The 19,473-nt window shown below is 44.8% G+C and overlaps 1 pseudogene; it reads right to left on the bottom strand.

The window, feature by feature from the left end:
• Positions 1-10,534: 10,534 nt before the first annotated feature.
• The window catches only part of LOC128058081 (short palate, lung and nasal epithelium carcinoma-associated protein 2A-like), a 32,770-nt pseudogene continuing 23,831 nt past the window's right edge, over positions 10,535-19,473 (bottom strand).

Genomic DNA, 19,473 nt, shown 5'->3' with positions numbered 1-19,473 from the left:
AGGGGGCCCCACTCCACCATCTTGCTGCATTCATTGTATGACCACAGTCCTGGGTACCAGTTAGGGAAGACTTGGCTGCCTTTCCCATCATGCTGTGCACCCCTTAGAGGAGGGGTTGTGACGTATCTCACTATTGAATTCATTACACATAGTAAAAAACCCTGATCCTTGCTCAGTACAACAAAATAAAGTTTGCTGAATAAAAGTATGAGCAAATAAATGGGCACCACATCATGAGCCTGCTTTGCTTGTCAGTTTGGCACTTGTCCTAATTGAATCTATTTCTTAATTTGCTCTAATCAAGATAGAAACGAACTGAATTAGACCGATCCCTCTGCCTCAAGCCCCACAGCCTTCTGAAGGCCTTAGGTGGGGTGACATTAGGTGGAAAGCCCGCCAGTCATGGGTTTGGAGGAAAATACTTACGGAGTCCTTGCTCGCCTGCACAGCCTCCTGAATTCCGCTGGGTGTTGAGGCCCTTATATCTTCCAGATGGCGATGGGCAGGGAGGCTGCCCCCGGAAACAAGCCCTGTGTCCAGAGCCATCCAAGGAGACTCCAATGAAAATAACCCCTGTCCAGAGTGAATGCAGAGAGACTTCCGAAGCAAAGGTCACCCAGGATGATTGAATTGGAATGGGTGGATATGGAGAGGACCTTGTGCCAAGACTAAAAGCAGGTTCTCGTGCTGCCAAGACAGTGGCCATTGCAAGTTGGGGCTGGGATAAAGACCGAGAATGGATGAAGTGGAGAATGTTCTGGTAGAAGGACTCATGGTGATCATCCAGCTTAATTCCATCAGGATTTGGAAACGCAGGCTCAGAGGGAAATTATGATACTATTCGATCAGTATTTGGAACTCAGCTAGAGGTCTTCCAGAAAGACAGGGACAGATATGGGGCTAGAATTTGTGGCCCACAAAGTCAGGGTCAGTGAGCAGTGAGGTCATTCTTTCCAAACCTTCTCTTATGTCTGAGTGCTCGCCATAAAATCCCTCACAGTAGAGCCGGCCTTAGGGCAAATGTTTTCAATTGTTCAGGACCACCCTCTTCCCTGTCTACCTATGTCATTTAGCCAGTAGAGTTACTTCTGTGAGTGAACAAAATCTGCCTCTATAGGTACCCTCATGTATGCAAATTCCTATGCACACATGCCACTAACCCCTCTACTATCAATGCAGCAGCCAGAGGTTGAAGCATTCAGCTTCAAAACAGCAGCCCCATCAAGGCCTTGTGGTACTGTTCACTGCCACCCCAAACTCATCTACCTCTTCTTCCATAGCCCTACTAAATTCCTTCTGTTTCAGAAAGATGTCAGCCCTTTTGCTGCCTTTGACCTCCACACAGACTGCTCCCTTTTCCCAGAATTCACCTTCCAAGTTGTCCCTGGATCTTGATATCACCTTGCAACCTCTGTGATGGCTCACCTGAGGTGGTCCCTCCCCATCTTCCCCGAGCTCAGCTTCTTGCTGGCCTCTGTCACAGCAGATCATTATCATTTGACTTTTTCCCTTCTTCTCTGCCCTCAGGAAGCTGCTACCACCCTTTCCTCTAGGGCTTTCCTCTCATGTGGGTCCCAAGACACTGACCTGGTTCTAGAATGCTCCAAGCATCTCTGTGGCATTTGATAAGGCTGTCCACTCCCTGATAAGGTGGTGAGGGTCCCATCCTTAGAGATGCTTGGTAATTTAACCAGATGACTGCTAATGTCCTGTGTGACTTGTGACTGTGAGCCACGATTCGAGATTTTCTTGGTCTCTCATTTGAAGATTATTGTGGCACATTTGTATGACTCTTGCTCCCAGGTTTTTTCCTCCCTGAGTCTGGCTGCCCTATGGGGATATGGTTCCCTCAGGCTTCCTGCCTCTTTCCTTTCTCACCGGCCTGTCCTCCCAAGACCCACACCCACCTGGCCATGGCCTCCTGGAGTCACACTGGTTGGTGCTGGCTAGTGTCTCATCACGGACCACACCCAGGACAAAGCCAGCTTCTTTTTTGTCCTCTGGGGGCAGCAGTGAGTGGCATTCATCAGCCATGATGATCAGCTCCCAGTAGGGGCAGGTGAGTGCCAGGGCCTGGGCTTGGCACTGCAGGTCCACTTTCCCAACTGGTGCTCAGGACAGCTCTGTGAGGAGGTTCAGAAAGCCCCACTTTCTGGTTGAGGAAACAGAGGTTTAGGGGAAAGATGTGACTGGCCCAGTTCTCACAAGGACAAGGCCCAATGTTTGGGTCTCCAGGGAAGGACATTTCACTCAGATCACCTTGAGGCCAGCTGGTGGGGCAAGAGAGTCCTTGGACTTGAATACCCTGTTTATTCCTTGACCTCTGCTGTTTGAGTTGGTTGTAATGCCTGGTGCACTGGGCCCCTGTCAACCCGGAACACCCGGTCCGGAAAGTGCAAATGCATGCCCAATTGGCATTAGGTTGGGAGCACCCACTAGTCACCCAGGGTCGTCTCCTCCATTTACCCACCTGCATCTCACTAGGAACCTGGAACCCTGTCCTGGACATGATAGCAGCCAGGAAATGTAGGGGTATGTCCAGAGGTTTCGGGAGTTAGCTTTCCTCACCCTGACTCTATTCCCACCATCATGCACAGGGCTGGTGCCCCAGCCTAAGCCTGGGTCATGGAGAACCCAGTCCACCAGAGCCTTGGGCCTGTCAGCAGACGACCCACCCAGACTGTCTGTGCCCAGTTCTGCAAATATCTGAGGCCCCTCTTCCCCTGGTTGTGGCCACAGAGCTGAGGGCTGTGCAGAAACCCTGCGCAGAGTTGTCCCTACTCAGGACACAGCCCAGGGGACTGAGTGTGATATAGTGAGCTCAGACCTGGTGTTGGCCCCAGGCTTCAGCTGGTAAAATAGGTAGTCAAGCTGTGTTTGGATCCTGGTGGCAAATGGAAATTAAAAGGGTATTGAGGTGCTGGTGATCATACCCCGGCTCTAGTGCTGGGCCAGCTGAGTTTGAATCCCCTCCTCCTGTTACTGGCTGTGCAGCCTGGACAAGCAGCTTCATCTCCTGGAGCCTCAGGTCCCCTGTGTGTGAAATGGGACTAAAGATGGGATTCTGCTCCAGGTGTGTGGTGAGGATGTGGTGGGATAATGTGTATGAAGGGCTGAGCATGAAGTAGGTCCCTGATATGCAGTGACACCAATGATGAAATGATGATGTCAGTTGTTTCTATCATCAGGCCATTTCACTCCCCTCTACCTCAGGTCTCCCATCTATATGTGGTCCCACCCCAGAAGGCTATGGAGAAGACTGAGAAGATAAAGCACTCAACATGCTTAATGCTTAAGCCATGGCTACTGCATTTTTTACTTTTGTGTGCAGTAAAGACTGAGTGAGATAAAATGGCCTAGGCACCCAGTATACCAGTGTCCACAAATTCTGGCTCCCTTGGGTGATGGTCTAGACGGCCCGTGACAGGTGTGTTTCCTTGTGTGTTTCCTCATAAGCCTGTTTCCCTTCTAGGGCTGAGTTAGTGAAGACAGTACCATGGTCTCAAATATGATCTGATTGAATGTAGGGATTCAATAGAGCTTTCTGGTAAGAAGCTCTCTCAGGGTTCAGGAGCTGATTAGTGATGTCTGCCACAAGTTCAGGAGGGGAGAGTGGAGGCACTGCGTGTGTGCCACTGTGGGACCAGGTCATATCCAAGAGCCCTTTAGCCAGTGATGGGCACACCAACACCACACATTCATGGACAGTGGGACTCTGGGACCTGCCTGGTGCTGGGAGAAGGTAATAGAGACCCTTATCTAGATTCCAGTTTTGGCCAGTAAATAACCTGCTTTGTGACTCTGAATAACATGTTCATTTTCTCCCAAGGTCTCTGTTGCCTCTAACTGCAAAATGAACAGACGTTCCCTGCTAGATGGTTGACTCCTCAGGGCTCTGAGAGGTGGTCAGCAACATCTAAGGGATACTTGCTACATTCCCATCTGCTGGGCCACCCCACACTCTTGCTTTGAGCATGAATCCCATCAGCTCCTTAGGCACAGTGATAACCGCCCCCTCTCTGAAGCCATAAGGGTCAAAACCACAGGCTTCGTGCCCAGTCCCTGACACAGAGCGGATTTTCAATAAATATGTTTTAGAGCTTGCATAAGCATTTTTAATGCTGATTAATTAAAATGTACTCATCCAGTAATCCATGTGTTTTATTTGTAACAGTACAATAAGCTTGCTCTTAGGTCATCCTTGGGTGTACATCCCAGAAGTTTTCCTTGTTGGTGGTGTGACAGCAGGTAAATGTCATAACCTCTCTGAGCCCTGTTTTTTTCCTTTCAACCATGAAAACGAGCACTAGAATATCCTCTACCTTAGAAGAGCTGCTGGGGGCACTAAACGAGGAAGTGTCAGTAGAGAGCCCAACCCAGCCCTGGCTGAGGAAGGTGCTCCATGAATAATAGAGGTCATCATAATTACTATTACTGAAATACATAGTAGTGAGTGGTGACCTAAGGCAGCATTCAGGAGCCCTGGAAAATAGGGAGGGAGACAAGGGGCCGTGTGTGCAGTTCTTGAAAGTATGAGGAGGCTGTAAGCAAATCAGAGTGCTGCCACTTACTAGCCTCATGATCTTTCCCTCTTAGAGACTCAGTTTACTCACCTGTAAATAGGGCAAATGGGTGTACCTACATCACTGAACTGGTCTGAAGGGTACACAGTTAGCATGTATAAATCTGGACACGTGGTCCGTAAAGATTAGCTTTCTTCCTCGTCCACTGGACAGGGAGCCCCACTAGGCAGGGATCTCGTCTGTTTTGTTCCCTGACGTGTCTCCTGTGTCATAACAATGCCTTGTGATCATAGCTGATGAACACATGCTCCCTGACGTGTTGTCACTGTTACTGTAACACATAGATCGGGGACCCTGCCCCTGGGTGACCCTGAGGGAGAGCACATTGCTCTGTTTCCAAGTACTTTCTGTGCACGTCTGCCTCTCCCCAGACATGGGGCGCTTCTGCTGCATTAGAACCCCCCTCCCTTCTCTCTGGCCACAGGTATGTGTAGTGGCTAAGGGTGTGGGCGGGGCTGGCTGGAGGTTTCTCCCCGAAGTAGGTTGCTCCAGCTGGTGGGAATGTAGCAAGTAGCCCCCAGACATTCCTGACCACCTCTCAGAACACCAAGGGGTCAACTGTGTAGCAGGAAGCCTCTATTCATTTTGTAGTTAGAGGAAGTGGAGACCCTGGAGAAAATGAACGTCTTCCTCAGAGTCACAAAACAGGTTATAAACTGAGCCAAGCTTAGAACCCAAATCAGGGTCTCTCCTCCACCCCACAGCACTAGGCAGGTCCCAGAGTCCCAACCTCTGTGAATATGTGGTGTTCATGCCCCCATCACTGGCTGGAGGGGCCACTAGAGATGACCTGGTCCTGATCTGGTGAACATGCAATCGTTCCACTCTCCCCTCCTGAACTTGGGGCAGACATCACTAATCAATCCAGTCCTCCAAGCCCAGGAGTGCCTGGGAGGGCTTCTCTGCAGAAAGCTCCATCCAGTCCCTACAATTGGTGAGGTGTACTTGTACTTGACATCATATTTCTTGGAATCTGTAACATGGTCCTGACAGGAAGCTGAGGCTTAGTGAGGAACTGCACCTCCCAAAGCTTATACACTAGTCACCAGGGAGCCAGAATTGATAGACACAGGTGTACCGGAAGTCTGAGCCCATCTAGGTCATGTGGTCTTTATAGTGCACAAAATAAGAAATCTGGTTTTCATTGATTAAGCATAAAGCATAGTGGATGCTTAATCTCCTCCCTTCGTCCTCTCCATAACCCTGTGCAGTGAGGTCATGTACAGATGGGACACCTGAGGTGGAGGGGAGTGAAGTGACCAGACACCAGCAATAATTATAATATCTTCATCACTGTTGTATTAGGAGCCTACACACATTATCCCTCCACATCCTCACAGCACACCTGGGAGGAGACTCCCATACTTAGTGTCATTCTGCACACTAGGGACCTGAGGTTCAGGAAGATGAAGTCCCTTGTCCAGGCCACAAGCCAGCAACAGGGAAAGAGAGGATTAGAAAGCAGTCTGCCCGAATCCAGAACTGAGGTCTGACCACAATCCCCTTGGTACACTTTTAATTTCTATTTTGCCACGGGGATCCAGGTACCAGGTCGTTTACCCCGCTTTGCAATGAGGCAGCACAAGCCTGGGGCCAACTCCAGGTCTGACTTCATTACATCACTCTCCACCCCTGGGTTGCAGTCTTGAGGTGAGAACAAGTCTCTCCACAAGATTTTCCTCACATCCCTCAGCTCTGTGCCCGTAACCAGGGGAAGAGGGACTGCAGATGTGTATAAACCAGGCTCAGACAGTGTGGAGGGTGGTCTGCTGATGGATCCAAGGCTCTGCTGGATGGGGTCCTCCATGTCCCAGCACCAGGCTTGGGCACCTGGGCTGCTACCTTCTCCCTACTCTGTGCTCTGCTGGCGGGACCACAGTTCCCGTGAGGAAGGCTAGCTCCTCAAGCCTCTAGCCCTACTTGTACTTTGTCAGAGCTGAGTTCATCAGGTTCCTACTGAGATGCAGGTGCGGGACCGGAAAAGATGGACACAGGTGACCCAGAGGTCTCTGCTGGTGCTATAAGCCTGTTGCCAAGTGGGCAGCCATCTGGGGTTCCTGGACCAAGTGTTCCGGGTTGACATGGGCCCAATGCACCAGGCGTAACAACCAACTCAAACAGCAGATGTTGAGGAATAACATATTCAAGTCCAAGGACTCTCCTGCCCCACTAGCTGGCCTCAGTGTGACCTGACCTTTCCTGCAGATGCAAATGCTGGTTTTCTGTGCTTGTGAGACCTAGGCCAGTCACCTCCCTTCCCTGAACCTCAGTATCCAACTGGAAAATGAGGTTTGCCGCGCCTACTATGTGGGTTGTCGTGAGCACCAATGGTGAAGTGCACCTGCAGTGCCAAGCCATTTGCCCGGGCCACCGTCTCCCTAGACTTTCCAGCAAAGAGGTGGAAATGATGACCTCTAAGCTCTCCTGTGGCTTTGATATTTGTTGATTTCAGTGTGGTTGTGTGACACTCGAGTAGGCATCAGATTGGAGGAGGAAGACACGGTCTACAAATGTGTTGCTAGCTTTGGATCCAGGTGTCCACTGCCCTGATTGCCCATACCTCCCCTTCTCTGAAATCTCAATGTAAGGAATGCAACGGACCACACTAGATGTACAGAAATGGTTTTTTTATTGCTGGGGTGAGGGTGACGAGCATAGGGTGTCCTGACTGCAAGGAGGAGTATCTGAGGGTGTCCTTTGACTGGGCTCAGTTGTCACTCCTGGGGGATGGTGGCAGCACTGACTGTCCCAAAGGGAGATGGTACAGAGATTCAGTCAAGTCCCTGGGAACCAGTCTGGAAGACAACCCCGGTGTGATGCATGGACACCCCGGGGCCCTTACTGGCTCCTGCATTCACGAGGCATGGCAGCAGGAGTGTTTCCCCCCAAACCCTGCGAGCTCTGAGGCTCAGGGAGGGACTGGCACCTGTGGTTTGGGGTCTTTCTCTGGCACCTGGCACTGACCCCTTCTCATGCCTTCACCTTAGCAACAATGGCTAATGTGAAAAGAATGATCAAGGACCATGATGAGTCATGGTTTGGGGCTCAGCGTTTGATCAGGTTCATGGATCAGACTGAGACACAGGTCAGGTCACTATCCATGACCAGTGTCAGAGCTCAGTGAACAGTGGAGCCAAAGCTCAGTCCGACTATTCTGGGCTTAGGCAGGGGCAGAACCAAGTGCCATCTGGGGGTGTGATTAAGGGTTAGGACCCAGTCTGCCACTAGAGATACAAGAGGAGCCAAGCTAGACTGCTTATCCACAGACCCCTGTGTGTGTTTCTGGAGGGTCTCATCCTCCATCAGCCCAGGGCTCAGAGCCTACCTTCACCAGTAGGTAGGTATCACAGAGGTTTTCCTCATCTGTTCTATGGAGTTCCCAGTTAGAGTTTATAAACTTCTTCTGAAGGGACAAACAAGTAGCAGTTCTCAGGCTCCAGCACTGAAAGCTGAATAGAAATCAGACACCAGTGGCTGAAACTCTCCAGTGGGTCAGACTTGACAGCCAGGGGACCTCTTGCATATCACTTGATCTCTCTGAGCCTCAGTTAGTTCATCTGTAAAATGGGTGTGATAACACTACCTATCCCCACAGGGTCATTGCAAGGAGCCAATGAGAGAGTATATGAGAACAGAGCGATCGCCCAAGGAACTGGGTCTGTGGATATTTTCTAGAACTGCCTCCAGGACCCTGACACTGTTACTCACCCCATTCTGTTGGCCCCAGCCTCATCAACCCCAGTCTTTCCAGGGACCCAGGTCAAGGAGAGTCTCCGGGGATTGGAGGTCAAACCACAGCTCCTCATAAGAAGGGGCCGTGTTTATTAACAATGCCTACTGGGTATTAAGCTCTTTCTGCTCTTTCTTTAAATCCACTCATCAGATCTGCAGCATTTATGATTTCCTTTCACTTGGGAGGAAACCAAGGCTCAGAGAGGTAGAGCCAGTTGACCCCGAACTCACAGTTGCTAGGAGAACATCCAAGATTTGAGCCCAGATCAGGCCTGTCCTCTTTGTCACATCATTCTGGGCAGCAGGTTCTGCCAGTGTGACAAAGGAGGGCAGGAGAAGCTCTCAGAGGCCCACAGAGGCCGTCAGTCTGCAGGGGCCCCTCCGGCCACAGTTTTCTGACCTGCTCACAAGGAAGGGTCTGCAGCTTCTCCAGGATCCCCTGACCAGACCTGCCTGTGCTGCAGGCTAGAGTGGGGTGCCCTCTCCTGTAAGGCTGCAGAGGGAGCCCCCTCACTACTTTTCCAGTCTGTGACTTAGCCTTGTGGTTCTTAACATAATCCACATCCAGGCTTTCAAGGTAACTGCAGACTCATGGGCACAGCTGAGGGTCACAAGGAGCCAGGGAAAGAGAGCGACACATAGAGAGAAATGCACAGAGGGAAGGAAGGAAACAGTTCAGCAGCTGAGGAGAGAGAGGAGAGATGGGAGAAGGAAGAGGACTGATGAGCACCTGCTGTGAGCATCCTGTTTGCCACCCACAGAGATGCTCAGTACTGGGGCCCTCAGAACTTCTGACCCTTAGGATTCCAGAACAGTGGAAGCCTAGAGTCCAAATCTGAGAGCCAGAGGTCACTAGGATCCTAAAACCTCAGACTATTAGAATCCTAGAACCTTAAAGAATCTGGACTTTTAACATTCCAGAGCTCTATTCCCTTAGAAACCTTGACCTCTTGAACCTGAAACTTTATAGAGTGAAATGGGGCCCTGGGAACCATAGAGAAGTGTTATTGTGTTTTTTACAGTTTTGTGCATCTACAGTTCCCTGAAGGTGCTGTTAAAATACAAATTATTGAGCAGGTCTGAGGTAGGACCTAAGAGTCTGCATTTCTAATGAGTGTCCATGGGAGGTCAGTGCTGCTGGTCTGAGGAACACGCTTTGAGCAGTGACTCAAGTTCAGTAAATCACAGAACAACATGGAGGATTTTTAAAAATATAAATCCATATTCCCAGCCTCCTTCCTGAATGACTAATATAGAATATTTGGAATTTGGGGCACATGGCACATATGGTTTTTTTTTATATGATACATGTGAATCTGAACTATGATGTGTATAGTTTTTGTATTTAAATGAATTAAAATTGTGTTGAATGAAGGAATAACTGGCAATCCATGGTTATGGTAAATGTTTCAAATGTGGGACCATTGATTTCAGCTAATGTCAGTCCCCTGCTCATCTCCCAGGCCATGCTGAGTGAAGGGGGGCAGGGAGCAACTGACCGTCCCAAGGAAGATGGTCCCTCAGAAAGGAAGGTCCCCGAGAGTACAGCCCAGCCAGGAAAAGTCACACCTTCCTTCACCATGCCTGGCTCTGCACCCACAGGAGTGGACAATTCACCTTGTAGTGCATTACCAGGGACAACAGCTCATTCATGAGGTTGATTGCAAAGTCCACAACCCCAATGAGCAGTCCAATGCACCTGGAGAAGAAAGGAAACTGATAAAGGTCAGTGATTTCATTGGTACTATAGGCTAGGCAGGGTCCAGCGGGGCTCAGGCATTTGGACTCACATGTCAGTCTTTCCAAGTGCTGGTAGGCTGCAGAGCCAATCTTTTGCTTTGCAGTTCTGTAGGCAAACCTATGGTCAGATCCCTTGTTGAGGCAGGATGCTCTGACCTCTGCTCACGGCTCAGCCTTGTTCCTTGCCAAGGCCAACCTGCTCCAGCCTTCAGCTTCCAGACCATTTCTCCTCTCCCAGCCAGGAGCAGGATCAGCCTTTCTCCATCCATCCTCTTCCCTGGGCTAAACATGTTCATTCAAGCACACAGTTTAAGATGTAGATTTGGTGGGTTACTGAAGATCAGCAGTTTAAATGGAGAGGATTCAGTTTTCAAGATCTCATTTTTCGAATTTCCCAGTGGGTGGATGATGATTTGGGGACAATCTGCAGGACCTGATCTACCCAGCAGAGTGAAAGAGATGCTGTGTTGATCATTCCCTCATTCTTCCAAGACCACCTTGGCGATATCAGGCTCTTTATCAGGTTCAATGCTGACACTAGACTGGAGGACCAATTTGAGGGCCAAGACGACATTCTCACCCAAAACAGGCCTGCAGGGAAATAGGTTCACAGTGAACAGAGGTGGAGAAGTCTCTTCACATTTCCCACTTTAGCCTCTCTCTTGTGTGGACTTTATATGGAATGTGTATGGACAAGGACAGGCCTGGTGTGCTGCGGGGCATGGGGTCACAAAGAGTTGGGTAAGACTTAGTGGCTGAACAACAAATGGACAATGTCAATGCTATCTGTTTTCTTTATGGAATTTACATTCTTACATTAGGAATTTCTTCTCCTGGCCTCAAGGTTTTGGCTCATGTGACATTTCTATAGATTATCACAGTGTTGATTAAAAAAATAATAAGAACATTTAAGGTATATTTCCTGGATTAACCCATTTAATCTCTACAGGAAGACCATTTGAATAAAGTACTATCATTATCTCTGTTTTCAGAATGAAGAAACATGTGGTACAGAGAAGTTAATTAGCTATCTCAAAATCTCATAACTAAAGTGATAAAGTCATAGTGCACTTTAATTAATAAATACTCTTCTATACATCCTCATTTTTCTATCTTTGTGTATTTCCTTTTTTTAAGATGTAAATTTATTTATTTTAATTGGAGGCCAATTACTTTACAATATTGTATTGTTTTTTGCCGTACATTGACATGAGTCAGCCACGGGTGTACATGTGTTCCCCATCCTGAACCCCCCTCCCACCTCCCTCCCCTACCATCCCTCTGGGTCATCCCAGTGCACCAGCCCCAAGCATCCTGTATCATGCATCGAACCTGGACTGGCAATTCATTTCACATATGATAATACACATGTTTCAATGCCATCCTCCCTAATCATCCCACCCTTGCCCTCTCCCACAGAGTCCAAAAGACTGTTCTATACATCTGTGTCTCTTTTGCTATCTCGCATACAGGGTTATCATTACCATCTTTCTAAATTCCATATATATGCTGTATATACTGTACTGGTGTATATACTGTATTGGTGTTTTTCTTTCTGGCTTACTTCACTCTGTATTATCGGCTCCAGTTTCATATACCTTATTAGAACTGATTCAAATGTATTCTTTTTAATGGCTGAGTAATACTCCATTGTGTATATGTACCACAGCTTTCTTATCCATTCATCTGCTGATGGACATTTAGATTGCTTCCGTGTCCTGGCTATTATAAACAGTGCGGCGATGAACATTGGGGTACACGTGTCTCCTTCAATTCTGGTTTCCTGAGTGTGTATGCCCAGTAGTGGGATTGCTGGGTTGTATGACAATTCTATTTCCAGTGTTTTAAGGAATCTCCACACTGTTTTCCATAGTGGCTGTACTAGTTTGCATTTCCACCAACAGTGTAAGAGGGTTCCCTTTTCTCCACACCCTCTCCAGCATTTATTGCTTGTAGATATTTGGATAGCAGCCATTTTGACTGGTGTGAAGTGGTACCTCATTGTGGTTTTGATTTGCATTTCTCTGATAGTGAGTGATGTTGAGCATCTTTTCATGTGTTTGTTAGCCACCTGTATGTCTTCTTTGGAGAAATGTCTGTTTAGCTCTTTGGCCCATTTTTAGATTGGGTCATTTATTTTTCTGGAATTGAGCTGCAGGAGTTGCTTGTATATTATTGCGATCAATTCATTGTCAGTTGCTTCATATGCTATTATTTCCTCCCATTCTGAAGGCTGTCTTTTCACCTTGCTTATAGTTTCCTTTGTTGTGCAGAAGCTTTAATTTTAATAAAGTCCCATTAGTTTATTTTTGCTTTTATTTCCATTACTCTGGGAGGTGGGTCATAGAGGATCCTGCTGGGATTTATGTCGGAGAGTGTTTTGCCTGTGTTCTTCTCTAGGAGTTTTATAGTTCCTGGTCTTACATTTAGATCTTTAATCCATTTTGAGTTTATCTTTGTGTATGGTGTTAGAAAGTGTTCTAGTTTCATCCTTTTACAAGTGGTTGACCAGTTTTCCCAGCACCACTTGTTAAAGAGATTGTCTTTTCTCCATTGTATATTCTTGCCTCCTTTGTCAAAGATAAGGTGTCCATAGGTGTGTGGGTTTATCTCTGGGCTTTCTATTTTGTTCCATTGATCTATATTTCTGTCTTTGTGCCAGTACCATACTGTCTTGATGACTGTGGCTTTGTAGTAGAGCCTGAAGTGAGGCAGGTTGATTCCTCCAGTTCCATTCTTCTTTCTCAAGATTGCTTTGGCTATTCGAGATTTTTTGTATTTCCATACAAATTGTGAAATTATTTGTTCTAGCTCTGTGAAAAATATCATTGGTAGCTTGATAGGGATTGCATTGAATCTATAGATTGCTTTGTGTAGTATACTCCTTTGCACTATATGGATTCTTCCAATCCATGAACATGGTATATTTCTCCATCTATTAATGTCCTCTTTGATTTTTTTCACCAGTGTTTTATAGTTTTCTATATATAGGTCTTTAGTTTCTTTAGGTAAATATATTCCTAAGTATTTTATTCTTTTCATTGCAATGGTGAATGGAATTGTTTCCTTAATTTCTCTTTCTATTTTCTCATTATAGTACATAGGAAGGCAAGGGATTTCTGTGTGTTGATTTTATATCCTGCAACTTTACTATATTCATTGACTAGCTCTAGTAATTTTCTGGTGGAGTCTTTAGGGTTTTCTGCGTAGAGGATCATGTCATCTGCAAACAGTGAAAGTTTTACTTCTTCTTTTCCAATTTGGATTCCTTTTATTTCTTTTTCTGCTCTGATTGCTGTGACCAAAACTTCCAAAACTCTGTTGAATAGTACTGGTGAGAGTGGGCACCCTTGTCTTGTTCCTGACCTTAGGGGAAATGCTTTCAATTTTTCACCATTGAGGATAATGTTTGCTGTGGGTTTGTCATATATAGCTTTTATTATGTTGAGGTATGTTCCTTCTATTCCTGCTTTCTGGAGGGTTTTTTTTTTTAATCATAAATGGATGTTGAATTTTGTCAAAGGCCTTCTCTGCATCTACTGAGATAATCATATGGCTTTTATTTTTCAATTTGTTAATGTGGTGTATTACATTGATTGATTTGTGGATATTGAGGAATCCTTGCATCCCTGGGATAAATCCCACTTGGTGATGATGTATGATCTTTTTAATGTGTTGTTGGATTCTGATTGCTAGAATTTTGTTAAGGATTTTTGCATCTATGTTCATCAGTGATATTGGCCTGTAGTTTTCTTTTTTTGTGGCATCTTTGTCAGGTTTTGGTATTAGGGTGATGGTGGCCTCATAGAATGAATTTGGAAGTTTACCTTCCTCCGCAATTTTCTGAGAGAGTTTGAGTAGGATAGGTGTTAGCTCTTCTCTAAACTTTTGGTAGAATTCAGCTGTGAAGCCATCTGGACCTGGGCTTTTGCTTGCTGGAAGATTTCTGATTACAGTTTCAATTTCCGTGCTTGTGATGGGTCTGTTAAGATTTTCTATTTCTTCCTGGTTCAGGTTTGGAAAGTTGCACTTTTCTAAGAATTTGTCCATTTCTTCCAAGTTGCCCACTTTATTGGCATATAATCGCTGATAGTAGTCTCTTATGTATTTCTGTGTTGTCTGTTGTGATCTCTCCATTTTCATTTCTAATTTTATTGATTTGCTTTTTCTCCCTTTGTTTCTTGATGAGTCTGGCTAATGGTTTGTCAATTTTATTTATCCTCTCAAACAACCAGCTTTTGGCTTTGTTGATTTTTGCTATGGTCTTATGGTTTTGTTTCTTTTGCATTTATTTCTGCTCTAATTTTTAAGATTTCTTTCCTTCTACTAAGCCTAGGGTTCTTCATTTCTTCCTTTTCTAGTTGTTTTAGGTGTAGGGTTCGGTTATTTACTTGACTTTTTTTCTTGTTTCTTGAGGTATGCCTGTATTGCTATGAACCTTCCCCTAGCACTGCTTTTACAGTGTCCCACAGGTTTTGGGTTGTTGTGTTTTCATTCTCATTCGTTTCTATGCATATTTTGATTTCTTTTTTGATTTCTTCTGTGATTTGTTGGTTATTCAGCAGCGTGTTGTTCAGCCTCTGTATGTTGGAATTTTTAATAGTTTTTCTCCTGTAATTGAGATCTAATCTTAATGCATTGCGGTCAGAAAAGATGCTTGGAGTGATTTCAATTTTTTTAAAATTTACTGAGACTAGATTTATGGCCCAGAATGTGATCTATCCTGGAGAAGGTTCTGTGTGTGCTTGAGGAAAAATGTGAAATTCATTGTTTTGGGGTAAAATGTCCTATAGATAACAATTAGGTCTAACTGGTCTATTGTATCGTTTAAAGTTTGTGTTTCCTTGTTAATTTTCTGTTTAGTTGATCTATCCATAGGTGTGAGTCAGGTATTAAAGTCTCCACTATTATTGTGTTATTGTTAATTTCCCCTTCATACTTGTTAGCATTTGTCTTACATATTGTGGTGCTCCTATGTTGGGTGCATATATATTTATAATAGTATATCTTCTTCTTGGATTTATCCTTTGATCATTATGTAATGTCCTTCTTTGTCTCTTTTCACAGCCTTTGTTTTAAAGTCTGTTTTATTTGGTATGAGTATTGCTACTCCTGCTTTCTTTTGGTCTCTATTTGCATGGAATATCTTTTTCCAGCCCTTCACTTTCAGGCTGTATGTGTCCCTTGTTTCGAGGTGGGTCTCTTGTAGACAATATACATAGGGATCTTGTTTTTGTATCCATTCAGCCAGTCTCTGTCTTTTGGTTGGGGCATTCAACCCATTTACATTTAAGGTAGTTATTGATAAGTATGATCCCATTGCCATTTACTTTATTGTTTTGGGTTTGAGTTTATCCTGTGTTTCCTGTCTAGAGATGATCCTTTAGCTTTTGTTGGAGAGCTGGTTTGGTGGTGCTGAATTCTCTCAGCTTTTGCTTGTCTGTAAAGCTTTTGATTTCTCCTTCATATTTGAATGAGATCCTTGCTGGGTACAGTAATCTGGGCTGTAGGTTATTTTCTTTCATCACTTTAAGTATGTCCTGCCATTCCTTCCTGACTTGAAGAGTTTCTGTTGAAAGATCAGCTGTTATCCTTATGGGAGTCCTCTTGTGTGTTATTTGTTGTTTTTCCCTTGCTGCTTGTAACATTTGTTCTTTGTGTTTGATCTTAACAAAGATTAAGATTAACAAAGATCTTAACAAATTAACAAATTTGATTAATATGTGTCTTGGGGTGTTTCGCCTTGGGTTTATCCTGTTTGGGACTCTCTGGGTTTTTTGGGCTTGCGTGATTATTTCCTTCCACATTTTAGTGAAGTTTTCAACTATTATTTCCTCAAGTATTTTCTCATGGTCTTTCTTTTTGTCTTCTTCTTCTGGGGCTCCTATGATTCGAATGTTGGGGCGTTTAACATTGTCCCAGAGGTCTCTGAGATTGTCCTCATTTCTTTTAATTCGTCTTTCTTTTTTCCTCTCTGTTTCATTTATTTCTACCATTCTATCTTCTACCTCACTTATCCTATCTTCTGCCTCCATTATTCTACTGTTGGTTCCCTCCAGAGTGTTTTTTTAATCTCATTTATTGCATTATTCATTATATGTTGACTCTTTTTTATTTCTTCTGAAGTGATGTGAAGTCGCCCAGTTGTGTCCGACTCTTTGCGACCCCATTGACTGTAGCCTACCCGGCTCCATCCATGAGATTTTCCAGGCAAGAATACTGGAGTGGGTTGCCATTTCCTTCTCCAGGGGATCTTTCTGATCCCTTGTTAAACCTTTCTTGCATCTTCTCAATCCTTGTCTCCAGGCTATTTATCTGTAACTCCATTTTGTTTTCAAGATTTTGGATCATTTTCACTATCATTTGGAATTCTTTATCAGGTAGATTCCCTGTCTCTTGTTTGGTTTGGTGGGCATTTATTCTGTTCCTTTACCTGCTGGGTATTTCTCTGCCTCTTCATCTTGTTTATATTGCAGTGTTCAGGGTGGCCGTTCCGTATTCTGGCAGTTTGTGGAGTTCTCTTTATTGTGGAGTTTCCTTGCTGTGGGTGGGGTTGGACGGGTGGCTTGTCAAGGTATCCTGGTTAGGGAAGCTTGTGTTGGTGTTCTGGTGGATGGAACTGGATTTCTTCTCTCTGGAGTGCAATGAAGTGTCCAGTAATGAGTTATGAGATGTCAGTGGGTTTGGAGTGGATTTGGGCAGCCAGTATATTGAAGCTCAGGGCTATGTTCCTTTGTTGTTGGAGAATTTGCAAGGTATGTCTTGCTCTGGAATTTGTTGACCCTTGGGTGTTGCTTGGTTTCAGTGTAGGTATGGAGGCATTTGATGAGCTCCTAATAATCAATGTTCCCTGGACCCAGGATTTGATTTAGGTCATACCTGAATGGTCTAGCGGTTTTCCCTACTTTCTTCAATTTGAGTCTGAATTTGGTAATAAGGAGTTCATGATCTGAGCCACAGTCAGCTCCTGGTCTTGTTTTTGTTGACAGTATAGAGCTTCTCCATTTTTGGCTGCAAAGAATATAATCAATCTGATTTTGGTGTTGACCATCTTGTGATGTCCATGTGTAGAGTCTTCTCTTGTGTTGTTGGAAGAGGGTGTTTGCTATGACCAGTGCGTTTTCTTGGCAAAACTCTATTAGTCTTTGCCCTGCTTCATTCTGCATTCCAAGGCCAAATTTGCCTGTTACTCCAGGTGTTTCTTGACTTCCTACTTTTGCATTCCAGTCCCCTATAATGAAAAGGACATCTTTTTTGGGTGTTAGTTCTAAAAGGTCTTGTAGGTCTTCATAAAACCGTTCAACTTCAGCTTCTTCAGCATTACTGATTGGGGCATAGACTTGGATAACTGTGATACTGAATGGTTTGCCTTGGAGACGAACAGAGATCATTCTGTCTTTTTTGAGATTGCATCCAAGTACTGCATTTCAGACTCTTTTGTTGACCATGATGGCTACTCCGTTTCTTCTGAGGGATTCCTGCCCACAGTAGTAGATATAATGGTCATTTGAGTTAAATTCACCCATTCCAGTCCATTTTAGTTTGCCAATTCCTAGAATGTTGACATTTACCCTTGCCATCTCTTGTCTGACCACTTCCAATTTACCTTGATTCATGGACCTGACATTCCAGGTTCCTATGCAATATTGCTCTTTACAGCATCAGATCTTGCTTCTATCACCAGTCACATGCACAACTGGGTATTGTTTTTGTTTTGGCTCCATCCCTTCATTCTTTCTGGAGTTACTTCTCCACTGATCTCCAGTAGAATATTGGGCACCTAATGACCTGGGGAGTTCCTCTTTTGGTATACTATCATTTTGCCTTTTCCTACTGTTCATGAGGTTCTCAAGGCAAGAATAGTGAAGTGGCTTGCCATTCCCTTCTCCAGTGGACCATGTTCTGTCAGATTTAAGGGCCTAGATCTGATAGATAGAGTGCCTGATGAACTATGGAATGAGGTTCATGACATTGTACAGGAGACAGGGATCAAGACCATCCCCATGGAAAAGAAATGCAAAAAAGCAAAATGGCTGTCTGGGGAGGCCTTACTAATAGCTGTGAAAAGAAGAGAGGTGAAAAGCAAAGGAGAAAAGCAGAGATATAAGCATCTGAATGCAGAGTTCCAAAGAATAGCAAGAAGAGATAAGAAAGCCTTCTTCAGAGATCAATGCAAAGAAATAGAGGAAAACAACAGAATGGGAAAGACTAGAGATCTCTTCAAGAAAATTAGAGATACCAAGGGAACATTTCATGCAAAGAAGGGCTCGATAAAGGACAGAAATGGTCTGGACTTAACAGAAGCAGAAGATGTTAAGAAGAGGTGGCAAGAATACATGGAAGAACTGTACAAAAAAGATCTTCACGACCCAGATAATCATGATGATGTGATCACTAATCTAGAGCCAGACATCCTGGAATGTGAAGTCAAGTGGGCCTTAGAAAGTATCACTATGAACAAAGCTAGTGGAGGTGATGGAATTCCAGTTGAGCTGTTTCAAATCCTCAAAGATGATGCTGTGAAAGTGCTGCATTCAATATGCCAGGAAATTTGGTAAACTCAGCAGTGGCCACAGGACTGGAAAAGGTCCGTTTTCATTCCAATCCCAAAGAAAGGCAATGCCAAAGAATGCTCAAACTACCGCACAATTGCACTCATCTCACATGCTAATAAAGTAATGCTCAAAATTCTCTAAGCCAGGCTTCAGCAATACGTGAACTGTGAACTCCCTGATGTTCAAGCTGGATTTAGAAAAGGCAGAGGAACCAGAGATCAAATTGCCAACATCCACTGGATCATGGAAAAAGCAAGAGAGTTCCAGAAAAACATCTATTTCTGCTTTATTGACTATGCCAAAGCCTTTGACTGTGTGGATCACAATAAACTGTGGAAAATTCTGAAAGAGATGGGAATACCAGACCACCTGACCTGCCTCTTGAGAAATCTGTATGCAGATCAGGAAGCAACAGTTAGAACTGGACATGGTACAACAGACTGGTTCCAAATAGGAAAAAGAGTATGTCACAGGTGTATATTGTCACCCTGCTTATTTAACTTATATGCAGAGTACATCATGAGAAACGCTGGACTGAAACTGGAAGAAACACAAGCTGGAATCAAGATTGCTGGGAGAAATATCAATAACCTCAGATATGCAGATGACACCACCCTTATGGCAGAAAGTGAAGAGGAACTAAAAAGCCTCTTGATGACAGTGAAAGTGGAGAGTGAAAAAGTTGGCTTAAAGCTCAATATTCAGAAAATGAAGATCATGGCATCTGGTCCCATCACTTCATGGGAAATAGACGGGGAAACAGTGGAAACAGTGTCAGACTTTATTTTTGGGGGCTCCAAAATCACTACAGATGGTGACTGCAGCCATGAAATTAAAAGACGCTTACTCCTTGGAAGAAAAGT

Source organism: Budorcas taxicolor, chromosome 13 (genome assembly GCF_023091745.1).
Source record: "Budorcas taxicolor isolate Tak-1 chromosome 13, Takin1.1, whole genome shotgun sequence".
Taxonomy (NCBI): domain Eukaryota; kingdom Metazoa; phylum Chordata; class Mammalia; order Artiodactyla; family Bovidae; genus Budorcas; species Budorcas taxicolor.
This window is presented reverse-complemented; position numbering and strand designations above follow the sequence as displayed.